Source organism: Danio rerio, chromosome 1 (genome assembly GCF_052040795.2).
Source record: "Danio rerio strain M-AB ecotype USA chromosome 1, GRCz13ab, whole genome shotgun sequence".
Taxonomy (NCBI): Eukaryota; Metazoa; Chordata; class Actinopteri; order Cypriniformes; family Danionidae; genus Danio; species Danio rerio.
This window is the reverse complement of record NC_141021.1, coordinates 22,000,451-22,021,614: the sequence shown is the minus strand read 5'-3', so window position 1 is coordinate 22,021,614 and position 21,164 is coordinate 22,000,451. Positions and strand designations below refer to the sequence as shown.

Below are 21,164 nucleotides of genomic sequence, written 5' to 3'. Positions count from 1 at the left end.
TTTAATGCTGAACACAAAAGAAGATATTCTGAAGAATGTTGAAAGAAATGTGCTATCCATATTTTTAAAAAATTATATTTTCCACATCATTTTCATATGACCAATATTAATTATTTATTTTTTGGTGAACTTGAAGTGCTTGTATACACGGTTTAGAAGAGAATAGTTGCATGCAGGGGGGATGTGAGGCAGTGTAAAACTACACGTCAGTTGGTCGGCAGGTATCAGGTGTTGTCTTTATGCTTTCAGCACTGTGTCATGCTAGAGGGGTGTGTATCCCGAAGATACTTGTGTGTGTGTTGATTAAGAGATAAACTGACACTTTATCTCATCTTTCTCTTAATTATTCACTGACGGTTTAGGATGTGATGTGCAAGTCTCGCAGGGTTATGTATGAAGACTGATAATGAGACTTTTCTGGTTTGAAGGATTGCAAAAGACATTTCTGCAAAACAATGTTACAGACCAATCACAAATGCCCCCCAACCCCCCATTGCATTCCTTTTTCTGTGTGTTTTATGTAATATTTATGTAATATGATTATTTTCTGCCCTATTATGATCAGCTATTTTTGTTCAAAATTGTGATAGGGTTCGGTACGGTGGCTCAGTGGTTAGAACTGTTGCCTCACAGCAGGTATGCTGCTGCTTCGAGTCTTGGCTGGGCCAGTTGGCATTTCTGTGTGGAGTTTGCATGTTCTTCCCAAGCTCGGGTATTGAGCAAAAAAAAAAAAAACTAAATAGCCATAGAGTGCATGTGTGAATGCAAGATTGGGTTTTTCCCCTTACACAGTACTGGGTTGTTGCTGGAAGGGAGTTCGCTGTGTAAAACATATGTTGGAAGAGTTGATGGTTCATTCTACTGAGGCGAATCTTGATAAATAAGGGACTAAAAGCTGTGGGGTGATTGCTGTTACCCATGGTGCCTGCCTTGGTGCGTAGTCGTGGATTTACTGTGTACTTCTGTGTGCTGTTTGTGTTTCTTTGCAAGAACATTTCCAAAGCAGGATTTATTGTTTCTCTATGTCAAGTTTTTTTCCCGGGTGTTTTGCTTTTTCTGAATGCAACCTTAATGTACTGTACAAGTAGCTAGAACTGGCTCATTCAGAGGCTGGAACCGGCAGATGTGCAACAACTTTAACCATAAGGTAAACACAAAACAAAATGCTTCAATTTTTCATTCAAGCAGCTACACTGCTTCACTTTCTTTCACTTTCACACTTGTACTTAGAAATTTTAGTGAAAACCTCAGATACTGTTGGTTGTGCACTTTTTTTACTGACCAACCTCCCGCGGAAAACGTGTTTGACACTGGTGGTAATTTGTGTGCAACTTATCTTTATTTATTTATAAATTGCTTATGAGTAAAACAAAGACCATGCGGGTCAGATAGTTGAAACGGTAGGCTACAAATAATTAATTCGTTACAAATTAAATTATTATTCATAAATAATTAATTCACCTCAGCCTATGACGACGATGCCATCGTCCATTGCGATGTTTCACATTAGACATCGTATGATGCCAAATTAGTCGACATCGCCCAACCCTAGTTGGAAAGTTCAAGCTTGGTGAACTCTTACCTGCGAAATCACATCACCTGACTGCGTGAGACCAATCGAAGGTCAAAATATGACCTCTCTGGACAGGAATTTAAAACATGGACCAATCGTTCGTTTTTTAAATGTCTAATCATCTTGTTTATTCCCACCCCTTTTCGCAGCACCGTACAACTGAATTTTGCACACACAAACTCTTGTGTTAACGCAGCATAAATTAGCATTAAGCTGAATGAATGAATGAATGAATGAATGAATTACTTTTTGAAATGTTTAATGTGTCCTTGGTTAACAAATCTGAAAGAAAAATACCTTCAGTATGTTAGTACCTTTAAAAAGTATAAGATGATTTAATATTTACTGTTTTTAACATTGATTATAATAAATGTTTCTTAATCATCCAATCATGTCTGTATGACAATATAACAAATGACAAATCTGCCAAGTTAAGTCACACCACATGACAAATAAATAATAAAATTATATATTATAAAAATTATAATACAATTAACACAGTTGTGCTGAGAGTAACTCAGAACAACAGTAAAATAATGTTTCATTTAATGTTAATTGTAAAATTTGTCACATTATTACAGCTGATTAGGACATTACATGAAACAAAAAAAATCCCCTCTTAGATTCAAACAATATACAAAACTGCATTTTTTTTCAATAAACCCAATTGCTTTGTGTTTAGCATGAGTGGTACCACTCATGCTAAACAGAAAGCAATTGGGTTTATTGAAAAAAAAAATGCAGTTTTGTATATGCAGTTGTGAGATTGTTTATGTGCAAATGCGTATGGTCATGTTTTCCTTTTTTGTTAGTGTTCTTCTATTTGCATGTTGTTGTTTTTTTACTTGCAAGACGCTTGAGCTCTCTCGGCCACCGTATCGTGTTCAACCCAAAGACAATATAATATAAATTTATCTATTATGACGTCTATGCCTATATTTTATTTATTGGAGTCCCAGACTTAAATAGCCTTCGAACGTTCGTTTTAATAAATTATTGGAATTATAATGGTGACGTCGGTACCACCACTAACGTTATTCAGAAAGTTTGTGGCTGTCAACGCCAAAACAAACAGTTTTGTGTATACTATAATTTTGAGTGCTAGCTGTCTGTTCTGCGTGTTTTGTTTGTGAAATGGAGAAATGTGCTGGAAAAAAACAATCGATTTTAGACGATTAGACCAGCAGCAACGCTAGTCAGTCTGCAGGGGGAGCTGAAGGGATGTTTAAAATTAAGAGCAGGCCTCTGAACTGAACTGAAGACAGACAAAACTGAAGAAATTTACTCCCCGAGATCATCTTTAATGAACAAACACAAAACTTGTCCATGCATCAACTTTTTCATTACTTGTGGAGGAGGACTGGACATGTTGACTGGAATCGGTCGCATTTGATTCAGTGGAGGATGAAGGCCTCTGACGAGTAAGTTTTTTTAAATGTTATGCAAGCAGTGGAAATCATTATCACATTTGCAGTTTAAAAAATTGTTGGAGGTTTTGCAGAGGTAACTTACGATAAATTATTCACTAAAGGTACTTTAAAAAGGTACTTAAAAAGGTACTTTAAAAGGTACTTAAAAACTTTAAATCTAGTGTATGCTTGCATTTGTGTGTTCTTGCTAAATGAATATGTGGGGAAGATAAAACCTGGAAATTTTAAATATGTTGGTGAATGTACTAATCATTTTTATATATGAGGAGAATGTAAAAACTGGAAAAATGTATTGTTTGGTTGGTAAAAAAAAACAGTTTATGGCATGCCCCTGCAGCCCACAGGCGTTTGTACTGCTAAAATGGATTAAGCTCAATACGCTACTTGTTGTTTGTTAAGTAAGTTATAGTGTATACAATTGAATAGTAATTTCAGAGTATTCTTCATTTGACTCATAAGATTACACTGGCGTTGAATGCACGTTTAACTATAAGTGTAAGTTTTGTATGCATTATAATGAACATTTATTTTACCTAATTCTACAGTATGCGAATTTTGGACTAGCAAAAGCCAGGTTTCTTTTAAAGAAGAACTCCGATTACTGTTGATGTTGGCATTTTGGTCTCCCGCACAAAAGTGTGTGCTGAAATGTTATTTTTGTGTTACCAGATCAGTTGTCAAGTTAATTGGAAAATATAGGCTAAATAACACATTTTATTTAGCAGTAAGCTAATAGTAATAGCCTAGGGAACAAAGTAAACCTTCCTCAGCACACACATATGAATGGTGCCTTTAATTTTAATAACATTTTTTTTTTACCTGTGTGAATATATCCTCCATGTGGCATTACTACTCTGAATCAGCCTCAGAAAAAAAAAAACAGTTATGTACAGATATTAGTTATGATACATAAGTTAAAAGTTATATAAAACACATAAGTTATGTGAATTTAGTTCGATGAATTGGGTACAGTGACACACGGTCCTCACACAGGCATGGAGGGCGCCTCTCTCTGCTCACGTTAAATTGCAGAGGCATCAAACTCACTTCCTGGAGGGCTGCAGCCCTGCAGAGTTTAGTTCCAACCCTGCTTCAACACACTTACCTGTAGACAGCAAAATCATAAGTAAGCCTGTCACAATAATCAATATATTGACTTATCGCACTACACATGGACATGACCTCAATCATTTTTGGTAATGCATACAAAAAAAAAAAAAATTGAAACATTTTTGACAATGTGTCAGTATTGTTGAAAAAAACACTATAGTATTTACAATAAATTGTTTTAGTATGTTTTCATGTGGGTGTCTGACAACTGAAAATAGATCTGGTACCTGATATCGCTGCCTCTGCTACTTTTTACCTTGCACTTTTTTGTTAAAATGTATTATTATTTATTTAGGATATGTGTTATCACATTCTCATTCCAATGCCTAATCGTTAAATGGTTAAAATGACTATAATTAAATGAAATACTCCTCCTAAGTATAAAATATTATTTGTTCTCTGGAAAAGTGAACTTGCATTGGATGATTTTATTTGGTCATTCTGGTATTTATAATGAGTGGTATAAAATTGTCTTAAAATGACAATAATATTATTTATTGCGATATATTTTGGTGCAATATATTGTACAACAAAAAATAGATATTGTGACTGGCCTAATCATAAATCCAAGCCTCTCGAAAAGTAAGTACAAATTTAAAAAGGCTTTATTAGCATGGCTATTCCATAAAACTGCACTATGGTGAATGCCTTTTGCCTATGATTTCGTTGTTTATCCCTTACTCAAAGAGCACTGACACATTACTTACCCCTGAAGCACTCCTTTATAAACTGTCCGACGTGCACTGCTCTGTCTCTGGAGCTCAGAGGAGCGCATGACTGTGATTGGCTGTGTGTGTGTGGCTCTGCAGTGAGCACCACTTGTGTCTGTGTGTGTGTGTGCGTGTGGTCACATGATGTGCGTTTTCAGCGAACAGGGGGCTGTTCAGAAATGCGCGGTAAAACACGGTGTGGATGTGGATCATTTTCATTTAAAAATGCGATTTTAGCACTGAGACGTATGGCATCGTCTATCGGGCCAACCCTGCCGGACGCTGGTTATCAATGGAGCTGGGTGTTAAGATGATGCAGGGTTTGTGGCGGACAAAAGCGAGAACCGGGGGGTGCTGAGATGATGCAGGACTTGTTTCTTGTCCAGGGAGGCTCAGAATGGGGGTTTTGTCTCGTAAGTGCGAATGGAATTGTTAGAAGACCCCAAGCACTGAGAGAGCTAATGCGGGTTTGAGCTTGACAAAGGCCATTGAGGTTGCTTAAAATATATAGTCGGTATGGTTTGTATGACCAGCAGCGCAGGGCTCTTATAGTTTTGACTGAAACACCTGAGCTAGTCACTGTTGTGACTGCTCCAATTCGAAAGCAGTGTATAGAGTATGGGGAGTGTATAGAGTATGAGTATGTTTTGGAGATATGCCGAATGCATCTTGCAAGCGGTTGTTGAACCAGGTTCTGGTGGCCATTTTCGATTTTTCTCTAGGAAAAATAGGATCTTTGTAAGATGTGTGTCGAAAGTAGATGTAATTTTAAAGTGGTTCATAAGGGCTGAGAAATTAGTAAAAGATGCACTAGGTGATTGTCTTCAAAAACATTTTTAGTTGTGCTTATGGAAGGTCTCTTCACAGTCCAATAGTAATGAATACAGTAAATGATCTAAATGTGTTTTTAAGTCATGGGTAAGGCATAAAACTAAAAAATGTTCATCCAATTAAATAATGTCGGGCCGACATCTCCCATAATTTGGATAAGTAGCTCAAACTGTCTGTCAACAAATGCCAATTTGGGCTTTTGCGCATCTGTGTTCATGCAGATCTGCCATTAGTGTGTGCACGCCTGCATGAGTGCCGCGTGCATGCCTAGATAAATGCCACGTGTTCACTACACTTTTTAAAAAAATTTTAAAATCCTGAATCAATATTGGAGTTACTTTTGCACACTTGAGGAAGGATGACACAACACCATGGCTGAAATATTTCTGTTAGAGAAGTAATGTTCTGTTTTAAAACTATTTTATTCATTTACGTAGAGCTGATGCAGATGCTGTTGTTACAAATAGGTTAACTTTATATGCACAGACGTATTGTTCAGCCACTGACATGTTTTCAGTTTCATAAGCTCCTTTTACAGCATCGATAACGTAGATTTATATTTAGTTTAACAACAAAACATCAGTGAATTCGCTATTCTGCCTGGCCGAAAAACCTAGGCAGTTGCTTTTATATTCACATTGGGTCATTTCTGAACAATGACAGCCTGTGTTGCGCTTCCGATATTGTTTACCATGCTACTCTGACTTTTCGCTCTGAAATAGCCTGTAAGTGTGGTTTATTAATAAGTGATATTCCTGCATGCCGTCGGGCCAACCACTTCATACACTTCTATCTGGTGAATGACATGAACTAGTGGCTTGTCTGCTGTCGTGTCGTGGTGGGCGCGTGGAAGGGGTGAATTCCAATCACCTCAGGAGACCAAAGATTGTGAGGAACATGCATTCTAGGGTTTGGTCAATAGGAGAACTAAAAAAAAAAAAAAAAAAAAACTGTATGTATAGCACGTATTCATAGGCTCAGAAAGTCGAAAGGTAGAGGTAAACGTTTAGCTACAGTGGAAGGTTCTTGTTTTTGCAGGCCTTTAATTAGCATAATCACATTAGAATAGGAGGTGGAATGGCATGGCTGACCTGTTGCTAGTTTGTAGATTAAGTTATTTCTAAATGGGTATGTCCGAGTGGTGGTGACTCGGATGTAATGAAGTTGCAGATGGACCAAACTTCTGATAGAGGAAACGGTTAGTAGTAGTACTAGAAGTAGTAGTAGAGTTAGTAGTACTAGTGGAAAGCCTTAAAGCTGTTGATGATGTCCTCTTGTGAAGCTTTGGAGATATCTTCCAGACAAGGAATTAATTGAAAATCATTACTGAAAATTGTGCCTGTTCTGAACTTCTGGAAAGAAAGTTGAGGCAAATAATCTGCTAATGCTATTATGGTCGTCTGGGATTTAGGTGGCTTTAATTAGAAATTGGTTTTGAGTGGAAATTAGAGTTAGTCTACGAACAAATTGCATGATGAACAGGGAACAAGATCTGTCTTAGTTTAAAATATCAACCACTGTCAAATTGTAAGAGTGGATGAGCTTTGTATGTTTGGACCATTCATGCTCCCAAAGAATTGCTGCTATGATTACTGGGTACATTTCATAAAGAACAGATGGAGGTGTATTTGTTAACTTTACATGGTGGTTAAATTCGGGTGGCTTTTTGGAAGCCAACCATTGCGCGTTGCAGAATTTGTCGAAGGTGTTGGAAGGTGCTGCATCTGTGTACAGTTGAATGTCTTCTTGCTGTGTAAGATAATCGTGGTAAAAGAAGGACATGGATTTCCATGATGACAAGAATTGCTGCCATAGATGCATATGTACCTTAAGCTGAATTTACAATACAATGGACGTACAGCGGCAATCAACAAGCAACTAGTGATGGGAAGTTCGGTTCATTTTACTGACTCGAATCTTTGAATCTCGTTCATCGAGATGAACGAATCTTTTTTCGAGTCATTTAGTTCATCTGGTTCAATTTGCCAAATTATTATTAAATTTTGTGGATTGATTCCAAACACGTCTACAACTTGCCCAAAAGGTTGATCACACAACAAATAAGTCATAAATAGAATGCTTTAAGAAGAAGAAAAAAATAATTCAATGTTTACCTGCTCTTTTGTCTATGAAGGTATTGTTGTCTCTTTGCTCAGCTCACCTCTTCATGTCTTTTAAAAGTCAGTGGTTCGTTCACGTTACACTGACAGTCATCACATTGACTCAAACCCGATAGGACTTGAGAGATGAACGGATCAATTCTTTTTCCAGCTCTAAATGCATGATTGGCTAGGCTTTAGTCTTTTTTGTGGTGAACGAACGACTCAGACCCGATAGACAACTTGAAAAATGAACTGATCTTCTCCCACACTACACAACGTGCGCATGAGCGAATGAATGAATCACTTAGTTGACTCGAGTCATTCATTCTTTTGTCACATAATGTGGAAGAAAGCATCAGAAATTACTTATTTAAAGAATCAAATAGTCTTTGTGAACCGTTTTGTGACATATGATGCTGCAGACATTAGAAACTTAAACACTGTTTATTTGTTGTTTATTGTTTTATTATTATTATTATTATTTTTTTTTTTATTTATTTTTTTTTTTACCAGAAAAGCTTTTATAACAATTCAGATTACTTTCAAATAACATCAATAAGAAAAAGAAAATAGTGCACATCAAGATAGGCTTTTTAATAAATAAAAATAAGTAAGCTTTAAATTAAATAACACGTTTGTGCCATGAAAGCTTTATATCACATAGGGCAACTCTTTCCAATAGATGTTTTTATGAAACAGCAATTTAAGCGAAAGATAATACAAATAAAACATACAAAAGACACAGAGCCTAATGAGCTTAAAAATTTACTTTAGAATTGAACAGTGCACCACAAGCTTTGCTTTTTTTAATTATTAGAATTAAATAAGCTTTAAAACAACACTGTGTGGCTTTTCTTGTTGGACTTGGCTTAAGGTTTGTTAGCATTCAAAAATACAAGCTCTGAACCTTTGATAGATGAGTCTGTTTCCTCTTTCTGATGATTTGGGCGTTATAGAGAACGACATATATATTATAGAGAATATCTGTAGAGAACGAAAACGATTGCGCGCCATGCTCTCTAACCTGGAGATATGCACTTATTCTGATCTGCTAAGTTCCCCTTCTGACGAACCCTAGAGAGTTCCTCCGAGGCCTTCAGCACCCACCTTAGTGAAGGACCCGGGTGCCTGGCCCATGTCTGGTACGATGCCTGGTATGCCCGCTTGGTCTACCGGGCCTACTTGGTCTGCTAGGAATTGGTGCCGCCTATGCAGTATGGTGTCATTCAGTTCTGAGAGTTGGGAATCTTGGAAGGTAGCATACTTGGTGATGCTTGTGCGCTCACACTATGCTTAGCAAACTCTACATCAGGGGTCTGATGGGCTCAGCTGCTGTGGCACTTTCTATACACTGTCCCACAGTGTCATGAAAAACATGTTGAAGTTCCCACTAAGTTCCCAGGGGAATGTCCAGGTTATGAACGTTGGGTCTCCAGCTGATAGCTAAGTGAACAGCTCTTTGGTGGCTTAAATATGGTTGTATACTGTAGTAATGATTAATCACCAGCACCTGCAGAGCTGAGCTGTACATGCTGTTTGTGAAAAATTACTTTTCTACCCACTAGAGGGAGCAGTTCATTTCACTAATGTTTGTGTTTTAAGATAAATTAAGCAACTCTTTTCAGCTCTAAATGTTATGTACAGTCAGGGATGGGCAAATACATTGAAATGTATTTTAAAATAAAATACCAAGTGCATACATTTTACTTGTATCAAAATAAGCTAAAAAATGCAGCAGCTAATACAATTATCAAAATAAAATACTGTATTTTGAAGATACTACAAAATAATTTTACAAGGGATTATGACATGACAACTCATTTACCACTACTCCTGTACATGAAGAGGTATTCATAAACCAAATTAACCATGAAACAATTTGTTTATTTTTCATTTTAGTATAAATTTTGTACAAGAAAGTCCTGTCTTGAAGATGATCTCTGTAAATGCAGATACTGAGTTGGAATATAATACTATATCTTTTCATTGTGTTTCCATCCATTTGGTGGCCTTTAATACTATCTTGTAACAGTCCTCTATTCTAAAATGGTGATCTATGAATATGTTATTTATTTTGATAATTAAACAGGTTATTTAATTTAATAGGTACATTTTTGTTCACATATTTTTTTAAGTAAATGTATTGCTTTTTGCAACTGAAATATTAAAACATGATATTTTAGTACTGTATACTGTATTTACTACTGATGTTTCCATCGTATTTTTGCAAGTGTTCTTTGCACAACATTAAGCATGAAATGAAGAGTCTGGAGTTTTTGACCAGTCTTTACAGACTGGAGTATTATTAAATACTTGTGTCTAATACACTGGATTGTATTAGACAAATTAGTATTGAGTATCTTTCTGCAGATCAACTACTGGCATCTGAAACAGTCTATGAAGTATAGGTATCGCTACTTACTTATTTTTATGTTGTTTGTCTTACTTTCTTGGCATCTACATCAGCTATAACGTTTCTACATCCTGTTCTGAAGGACTGACTAAGCAAAGATGCTGATGCCGAACTGTACACTGTACTGCGATCATATATTACTGGTCTTAGCATTGTGCAGTATACTATTTTCAATGATTGTTGACCTGTTCTCAAATATACTCCTGCTATTTGTCTGTTTTTTTCTTTATGCATGTTGCATAATTTCCATCCATACTCCAAGCATTAACGACCTTCTTAAGGAATTTTCTGTTTTGATCTCAAGCAATAACTGAAAAAGCACCAATCTGAGGCTGCATTTTTATGATGTCATCTTGTAGACTTCTTACAATTATTAACTTTTACAGTATTTTAAAAGTACAAGACAGTAAAGTATTTTGATACAAAATATTAACCCATTTTCATAAACCCCATGAAATACAAATGACAAAATACTATTTTTTTATTTGAAATAGATGTACAGTATAATAAACACTGGCCATCCCTGTGCACAGTTGTTATTATTAACTAAAAAAAGATAATGCATATTTATAAACCATTTTATTGTATGTTGGTGTGTATTTTACATTATATTTAAATACTGTATATATAAAATAGAAATATGGATGACTTAAAATAAAAATAAACATTATAAAAGGGGCTTTAAATAATTTTATAATGTAACAATTTTATAATATCAGCGATGTTTAAAGTAATATTTGGTTAAAAGTACTAAAATTAATTTTTATCTGCTGTCTCTTTTCGAAAAGGTACATGTAGCCTACATTGTTTGTCCAATATTCCCATCCCAGAGACAGATTTCACATCAATTGTTTGAATGCTACACATAAAATATCCCTACAGTTGGTATGCTCTGTAAAGCAAAGAGGTCGACGAAGAGAAACACTATTCATTAGCATTCCCATTCATCTTGATTACAGTTGCTTGGCTGGCAGGACCTCACTGAGTCATGTGATTAACCACATTGAAGGAAAATGATGCCGTGAGGACACTGACTGGCTGATGGCATCACATATAAATCACATTTAGTGAGATATTTGCTGTTTTTATGTTGCTTGCAGAAACAAACAAACAACCAAACAAACAAAAAATACTTGCATTTCAATGGAAATGTTTAATGATGCTTTTAACAGCCAGATGGTACAATTACATTTATTAGCAGGGCTTAATGGTGCTATTCTAACCAGCAAAACTTTGACTCTTTTCTGTAAATAACAAAAACAAGTGTTTAAACCAGCCAGAAAATCTAAAAAGAGATGGACACCCTAGAACTCCCTTATCCCCACACCCTCCAACGTGACTACCCCTGCTAGCGTATATTTCTGTGACAAACAGCAGATGGCACTGTTGATTTATTAAAGTAGACCACCAGGATTAGATGTTGCCTTAAAAATAAAAGGGGTAATTCACTCAAAGCACATTTACTCACCCTTCACTTTTTCAAAATCTGTTTGAAATTCTTTCTTCTGTTGAACATAAAATATATTTTGAAGAAACATTGAAACCTGTAACCATTGACTTACATAGTATATATGTTACCTGATCCAGCAAAATGAGACCCACATTTCAAAATTAAGGTTTTGGTATCAATGCAAAGAGGAGACTCTAAGCTATAAAATAAATATCCTATTCATATTCATATACCCTCTTTTTCCAATCGAAAACCTCAGAAAATTGTGAGAAATGTTTTTTTTTTCCGCCTGTTTTTTGCTGATATCCTTTAAAATGCATTCTATTTAAAGGGATAAACTATTTATTTTATAGCTTAATTTGTACATTTGTTTATATACATATGCTATTACACCAGGCTCAAGCTTTAAAGTATTTATTTGAATAAATATTTAAAATGGCACTTTACAAAGATTTACTAAAATCAGAAAGGTTGAACAGAGATGCTACATATTTAACAGTGTTAAAGAATTCATAAAGGAAATACCAACAGTTAAATATTGGGTTAAAAAATGAGAGAGGCCATTTACAGATGTACCTTGTAAACAAAATCTTAATCAAATGACAGTTCTCTCTCGTTAAGTTTACAAACTTTACAGCAAACGGCACATGCTTTGGGTAACTCAACTGCTCCTCACACACTGCTTTACAACTACACATGAACTATTAACTTCCTCAACATCAGTCACAGGCTGATTTCATTTGCAACATTTTCATCATCCACATGATCCTCATCCACAATACATTATACTACCCTACACAGTCTTTCTGAAGGGATCTGCTTGTCCAGCCTGATCTCACGAGAAAACTTAAGTATTTTACGTTTTGCCAGTTTAGTGGCTAATTCGTACGAATTCGTACGAGTTCAGTCGTACGAATTGGTGCGATTTTAAAAAGGAGGCATGGCACCTGACCCCACCCCTAACCCCAACCGTCATTGGGGGATAAGTAAATCGTACTAAATTGTACGAATTAGATCGTACGAATTCATACGAAGTAGCCACTAAATGAAAAAGTTACGAATTGCCGTGAGATTGTGTTGGCTTGTCTGTTTACATAGAGCGCTGCTATTTCTGACAAGAGGATGGCTGGAAAGTTTGCGTGCCTGCAAGTGGAAACCAGGCTTCCCTTTGACAAATGATCAGCTTTTCTAAGCTTTTTGATTGGTTTTATACAACGTTTACCATGATATTTGGAGAGCAGAAATTAGGGCTAGGGTATAAAATCAGTATTGACATTTATTGACCGAACACCATTGTCAATAACGATAAAAAAGTAAGTTCTGTATGAAGTTTCGGTACGAAGGCTGTAGTTTTATTAAAATGTGGCTACTGAGCACATGCCTTGAAAGGAATGCCAATAAGCTTTGGGTGTAAGTTTGTCATTTCCAGTTGAGGCAAGCAATTTGCATGATGTGCACACGGTGAGCAAGCCAGGTACCTAAAAAAAAATATGTGAACTTTTCCTGCCGCATAATGCTGCGGGCGCACCGCAATTCATGCAAGTAGTAACACTTTGTATAGAATATACACATTTCAGTAATAACGGCAGACTAATTACCTCAGACAAACACAGCACATCCAAACACTGCAGTAATTTTTATTTTTCTTTATAAACTTGCATCGGAGCTGCAGAAATGGTTTGTCCATTTGTCATCCTCTGAGAAAACGGTTGATGGTTGCCTAGTTACGAGAGACACCATAGAAAATAGTAAAGGAAACCACACACGCTTTTCACTTCAGGTCAGAATAACATAATAAATGAGTGCCATATAGCAGCAGTGAGGAGATTTGTAAAGAAAATAGAATGTAAGGATGTCGCCAGAGTGGCTTTTTGGTTTCTTTTCTTGTACATCTCAGCCACTAGCTTCAAACAGTTGAAGTCAGAATTATTAAAATATCTTAGATTTTTTAAATATATAAAAAATATAATTAAAAAAAAAAAAAAAAATTCCCAAATGATTTTTAACAGAGCAGGGACATTTTCACAGAATGCCTGATAATATATATTTTTTCTTCTAGAGAAAGTCTTATTTGTTTTATTTTAGCTAGAATAAAAACAGCGTTAAATAAAAAAAATAAAAAAACATTTTAAGGTCAATATTATTAACCCTTTTGAGCTTTATTTTTTTCCGATAGTCTACAGAACAAGCCATTGTTATACAATAACTGCCCTAATTACCCTAACCTGCCCAGTTAACCTACCTAGTTAAGCCTTTAAATGTCACTTTAAGCTGCATGGAAGTATCTTTAAAAATATCTAGTAAAATATTATTTACTGTCATCAGGGCAGAGATAAAATAAATCAGTTATTAGAAATTAGTTATTAAAACTAATGTTTAGAAATGTGTTGAAAAATCTTCTCTCCGTTAATCAGAAATTGGAAAAGAAAATACAGGGGGGCTAATAAATCTGATTTCGACTGCATATGTATTTTTCTAACATGGAAGTTTATGATTACAGGATATAAAATTTCTTTTTTTGTGTGTTCAACTGAAAAGAGAAACTCAAAAGGGTTGGATCCACTCAAGGGCGAGTAAATAATCAGTAAATGTTCTTCTTTGAGTGAACTGTCCCTTTAAGTAAATCTTACTAGCACAAGACGGTGATCCACAAGAAGGAACCACATGCTAATTTTGTCAGTTCTGGTTCTCCATTTATTAACTCGAAATGCATCTCATGTCCAAGCTGATGTATCAGTGAAGGGCAGCCTTTCTGATGAAAACCTCTGCAATATTGAGAACGAGTGTGAAAAGCATATTACTGTTACTATATTGCTGTGCATTTAGATGACGCCGTGTTATTTGAGCTGAGAGATCTTTTGCTGTAATCATCTAATTCAGTCCATTACACACACATCAAGACTCAAGGTTGGGTCAAACACAGGAGGGGGAAGAGCTGCTATTTAAATATGCAACACACACTTGCATAAAATTGCTCTCTTTATCAATTATACACCATATCATTTTTATTCGTTCAGATTAGGGTGCCAAAGAAATTACACTGATGAGAAAACTAGGCTTTAGTTATTTTTATTCGGTCAAAGGTTGCATGTCTTGTTTTTATAATGAGCTAATTATAGCTTCTATTCCTCAACCCTTAAGGCTAAAAATATGTACTTAAATGAAAATATACATGAATACATATGCTATGCTTAACCTTCATATCGCATTCTGGTCATTTTTGACCTAGAAGAGACAGATAAAAAATGCTTTGGTACACAGCAATAGCTGATTGAAACCTGCTTACCCTCAACAACAACACAAACAACTTTTACAGATTTTTTAATGCATTTTGTTGTGTTATCTTTCTTACTGTTCTACAGTATATATACCCACTTTTGGCAAGGTATTTTTTTTCTTTCTTTTTTATTTATTAAAGCATGCACAGTGTATGCATGCCTATTCACACACCAATGCATCATGAAAAGTCACTTATTTTATTTGAAAGTGCATGTAAAAATAATTCCTACATTGAGTTTTTCAGAGTAGTATTTATGTTGTTTTGCTATGTAGATTTCATATTTACTGTATCACATTTTGTCAATTATAAATTACATTCATTTAAATTAGGTTATATTGGTAATTGTCTGATTATTATTCTTATAAGTCGCATGCGTACAATGATATAGGCCTATATAAAATTTCTCATTAAAACACACACACTAAAATAATATATTATAAGTGTGTGTAAATAGCTTATTGGAAGATTTTAGAACGTTTTACCAACTATGTAAGTATTATAAATATATATGTTATTTCAGTATAGCTTATTTTTTCCCATATTGCTCTATAGTCTGGAGAGTCATAAAATTAAATTTGTTAGGAACAAAGCGATTAGGCATTCTGGAGAAAACACTGCTACAGATTGTTTAAACTCAGCTGTTGTGCTGCTTATGTTTGTCTGTAACAACCTTAAATGTCTGACAATAGATTGAATGTGTTATTGCTATACACATTAAACATTTAAAAATTGCTCTTAAATTGCCTGACAGCGTCAACTTTTTAGAGAGGACCTGAATCAGTTTAAAAATGTTGGACAGTTTGCTGAGAATAGTTTACTTTAGTTTTTCTAGTTTACTTTGTTTATCTTAGTAGGAAGGTGAAGAACATTTAACAAACCTATGTAAAACCACCAGTATATCTGGGCAACTCTTATCTCTATTTTAACTTTTTTATTTAATTAGATCAACTTTGGAAAATAATATTTTCACCACTCAAAGACAGGCATTTATTTTCTTTTCAGCTTAGTCCCTTCATTAATCTGGGGTTGCCATAGTGGAATGAACCGCCAACTTATCCAGCATATGTTTTACACAGTGGATGCCCTTTCAACTGCAACTCTTCACTGGGAAACAACCATACACTTCCATTCACACATATTCACTACCGCCAATTTAGCCTACCCAATTCACCTGAACCATGTCTTTAGACACGCGAAACCCACACGATCCCTCGGAGAACATGCAAACTCCACACAGAAATGTCAACTGTCCCAGTCGTAGCTAGAACCAGCGACCTTCTTGCTGTGAGGCGATCATGCCACCCACTGCGCCACCGTGGCGCCCCTCAGACAGGCTTTTTACTAACAATTATTTACATTGAATTGATATACATCTCTAGATTTAATATTATTTGTTGTTCAGACGTTTCCTTTTAAAAACTACAGTGTCAGCTTTATTTAAAATTACTGTAGTTAAAATTCACATTTTTTTCTACTTCTAATGTAAAAAATAGCAAGTTCATCATGAAGCCAAATTGACATTAGAAAATCTCTGGAAATAAAAAAGACAGTGCTTTTAAAAAATGTAACTACCAAAGAAAAAGTTTGTTTAGAACCAGAATCTGAAAGGATAGTGAGATATTGATAATTTCTTTAGGTTATATAGGCATAGGCACTATAGAATGATCACATTTTGCCATGTTTCCCATTTTAGAAACAATACTTCAAGAATTGCTAAAATCAACAAATCTTACTAACAGATCTACTAATCTGTGTGGAAAATAACATAATGCCGTCTTTCTAAAGACCCAACCCAAGGGATCTCGTTGAGTGAACGCAGAATGACCCAATGTTTTTTTTTACTTGCAAATTTCCATATTCTGTAAAATAAGTTGCATTAACTCCAAAATGGATCTCTTGTATGTGCTTTGTGTAATATAGCTTCTTTGAAGCTAATAAAGATCAGCATAACCAATTGAAATCAAAAAGGTTTTGATTTATTTTAGTCTCAGAAACACTTTAATATAATCAAATGAAACCACAACAATAGAACAGAACATTGCTGTGCTGTTAACACTCTCTCCAACAAGCAGATGCAAAGAGATCAGTTTTCCTGTTTGTTCATGTGATGTCCAGTAAAACGCTACACCAATCAAAAGTTGGGTCGTTTCAAATTAAATTTGGGTTCAGGTTTGACAAGAAGCACAACTTTTGAGTTAATATAAAAATAATTTTAATTACATTTTTAATCCAGAGGTTAGGTTTGTTTCTTGGACTCTCTAGCTCTCTTCAATTGTTTATCGTTATAACTTTTAAACCGTATGGGCTACAAACAAAAATTAACTAAACGAACGTTAGGTTGTTTCAACTTAAATTTATTTCAAATATGACAAGAAGCCCAACAGTTGAGTTGAAATAAAAGCCATTTTAATTACATTTTTAATCCAGAGGTTAGGTTTGTCCACCTTGACCCAACATTTTCTGTATTTTGAAAGACAAGCATTTTCCCATTTACTGATCTCTTTATCTTGATTAGATTCAAAATATAATCTCTAGTGTACTGTAGATCTGTATTTCAGATTTGGAATCAGAGTATCACTTCCACCATCACAACTTGTTTATCCTTTGGAGTCATTACACTCAAAACTACAACATCACTATTAAAAATAGAACTCGAAATTAAAAATCTACTTGAAGGTCGTTCTAGCACAGCACTTGCGCAAACTGCTCTTTTATTCAGCATCCCTATTTGATTTTTGTTTTTTTTGAGTGAATAATTGTGCAAAATGACAATTTCAGCATTTAAATACATTGAATTTGACTAAAAAAAACCCACATCGCCCGTCACAACTGAGTCATAGTCAAGTCATCAATGTCAGGTGTGCGTGTGGGTGTTTGTGATTTATATTTACAGGTTGTGTAGATTGAAGATTAAATTCTTCATTTCCAGCCATAGTCGTCTTAGCGAGATTTAGCACCGAAAACAGCTTAGACATGACATGCACGTACACACACACACACACACACACACACACACACACACACACACACACACACACACACACACAAACACACACTCAGGAATCATCTCTGGGAGGTTTAACGCTGAAATGAGCTGGAACTACACCAGGCGACACACACACTTACACACACAAAAGAGAGTTGGAAGAGAACCAGTGGACATGGTCAGCCAACTGTTGTCCTGGCTCTGATTATACCAGCCTCAATTTTGCAGGCTTTTCTGTCCCTTTTCTGTCATCTCATGCAGGGTATGGTGACCTCATCAAGACAAATCGTTTATTTGGGGTGTGGATATTTCAACACAATGACAAAGATGGAGAGGGAAAGAAAGGACAGAATACTTCCATAAAATCATAGTGAGGGGCAAAAAAATGATTGCGGACTCTCACAAAATACAAACATAATGCCGCAGCAAAAGGATTTACTCCTAAACCCTCTTGTGCTCTATTGTTAGTGTAGCACATTTGGTGAACAATGGTAGCTTACATCTGTTGTGTTACTGGAAGGCTCATGGTTCTGTACAAGATAAGCTCAATTGACAGCATCTGTGATTTACTGTAATAATGTACATTTCACTTATTTATTTCACCTAGTTTGTGAAAGCAATCACATATAGGGCTGGGCGATATTGCAAAAAAAAATTACGATATCATGTTTCATATCATTCAATATCGATAATTATTGAATATTTTTAACAACACAGTTAGGATTGATATTATTTTTTAACCAATTTATTTAAATTTACCAACATTAATAAGGCAACTAGTTTTAATATTTAAACAAAATATTTGATCTTTTCATAAAAAAAAAACATAAGTGTTCAAAAGACTCTAGAATCTTGAATAATAAAATGTTACAAAGTGTGTGCAATGGTAAAGATAGAACAACATCTGTGTGTATAATGACATATGTGTCAATAACAACGATACAGTAAACCTCAAACTCTATAAATAAAACACATTATGATTAACAAATCTGAGTGTAAAAGTAAAGGAACTGACGTCATTATTCAAATACATACTGCAACATTACAAATTGTGAAGTTAAATGACTATGTTACCCCCATGCTAAAAACTCCTTCAGATGGGGAGCTAGTGGCTTGGATGCACAAGAAAAGAAACCAAAAAGCCACTCTGGCGGCATTCTTACATTCTGTTTCATTTATAACCTCTTTACTGCTGCTATACGGCACTTATTTTTGCATGTGTTATTCCAACCTAGGCTCATTCTGAAAACGTAGTCCCGCTGACATTTCTGGAGGCCGCGAATTATGTAGCCGGAGGTACGCATGGCTGCATTTTATTTTTTAAGCGAGTGCTATGGGGCGGTATGACTATGTTCCTTTTGGTGCTTACCGGCTGAGCGCTTACTTCCGTGCCTAGGGCTTTACCACTGTAACCAGTTTGTCCAGTTAGCTCGTCGTGAATGTCAGCGGACTTGAGATGCAGAGCGGAGCTTACTACGACGACGACGATCCGGGTTCGAGTCTGGGGAAGAGCGGTTCCAGGAAGTAAGCGGGTGGGCTCCAAGTCAATCGGTAAAATTGGTTGGGTTCAGGGAAGGAGGAGGGTGGGTCAGCCAATTGTCCGGTCGCCCAGTCAATCATTCAGAAAGTCGGATAGACGGTTGTTCGACAGTGGCCTCTGGTGGGTTCCCGCAGGCGCGAACGGCACTAGCGAGTGGCATTTGAGATGCGAAAAAACGCACACAACGGCCTCTCGCGGATTCGTGAAAACGAAAACTGCAAAAATACGTACCTTCCGGGATGTATTTCGCGGCCTCCTGAAATGTCTATGGGACTATGTTTTCAGAATGAGCCTGGGTTGTGTTATTCTGACCTGAAGTGACAAGCATGAGCGCGTGGTTCCATTCACTATTTCTATGGTGTCTCATAACTAGGCGACCATCAGCCGTTTTCTCAAAGGATGGCAAAACGACAAACCATTGCAGCAGTTCCGATGCAAGTTAATGGAGAAAAATAAAAAGCACTGCAGTGTTTGGATGCGCTGTGCTTGTCTGAGGTAATTAGTCTGCCGTTATTACTGAAATGTGTATATTTTATACAAAGTGTGAAGCAGATTGGTTAGTTCTACTTACATTAATCACGGTGCACTCACGGCATTTGGAAAAGTTTAGATGTTTTTTTTAACTAGCTGTACCTGGAAAATGCACACCATTTGCCTGTCGCTTAAAACCCAGAAATGCTGTTACCCGTTAAAGTGCCTCTATTAAGTTGCACAGTGTATGTTTAATTGAGCGTTTAATAGTTTGGACTTCTTAATTAATTTTTCTCAATGGATAAATGACTGGTTATGTTACTATTATTTGTTGTATTATGATACATAATTTGTTACTGATATCCTTGCATGCACTGTGTGAAAGTTACAGGACTTACAAACTTTACCTATGGTTACGAGATTAGTTGAAACACTGAATCTGTTAAACAAGCTGGGTCTGATTTACAATATTTTACACTTTTTAAGTGATTGGTTAACTTTGCTGAAGTTAACCTAACAGTTGCAGGTTACACTAGGTCTAAAAGTAAAGTTGACTAATTACTTTTAAAGAATTAGTTCACCCAAACATTCTGTAATTAGTCTAGTTAATTACTCACTCTGATTTAGTTCCAACCCCCTCAGACCTTTGTTTATCTTCAGAATGCAATTTTTACTTTCAGTCATATACAGTTGAAATCAGAATTATTTACCCCCCTGATTTATTAGCCCCCCTTTTTATTTTGTCCATAGTTTTTGTTTAACGAAGGGAACATTGTTTTCAACTCATTTCTAAACATAATAGTTTTACATTTACATTTACATTTAGTCATTTAGCAGACGCTTTTATCCAAAGCGACTTACAAATGAGGACAAGGAAGCAATTTACACAACTAAGAGCAACAATGAATAAGTACTAAAGGCAAGTTTCAGGTCTGTAAAGTCTAAGAAGGGAAGTGTTAGTAGTTTTTTTTTTTTTTTTTTTTTTTTTTTTTTTTTTTTTTACAATTAGTGTGATATTCAAAGAGGCAATTGCAGCTTAGGAAGTGAAGTGGAGACTAAATAGTTGAGTTTTTAGTCGTTTCTTGAAAATAGCGAGTGACTCTGCTGTTCTGATGCAGTTAGGGAGTTCATTCCACCAACTGGGCAGATTGAGCGTGAGCGTTCGCGAAAGTGATTTTTTCCCTCTTTGGGATGGAACCACGAGGCGACGTTCATTCACAGAACGCAAGTTTCTGGAGGGCACATAGATCTGCAGAAGTGAGTGCAGA

The 21,164-nt window shown here is 35.8% G+C and overlaps 1 protein-coding gene across 1 annotated transcript in view; it reads left to right on the top strand.

The window, feature by feature from the left end:
• The first annotated feature begins 2,442 nt into the window (after positions 1 to 2,442).
• The window catches only part of ndst3 (N-deacetylase/N-sulfotransferase (heparan glucosaminyl) 3), a 403,362-nt gene continuing 384,640 nt past the window's right edge, over positions 2,443 to 21,164 (top strand). The window contains exon 1 of the mRNA XM_087237100.1: positions 2,443 to 2,994. The gene's annotated coding sequence lies outside the window, so the exon portion shown is untranslated. The remainder of the gene's footprint in view (positions 2,995 to 21,164) is intronic.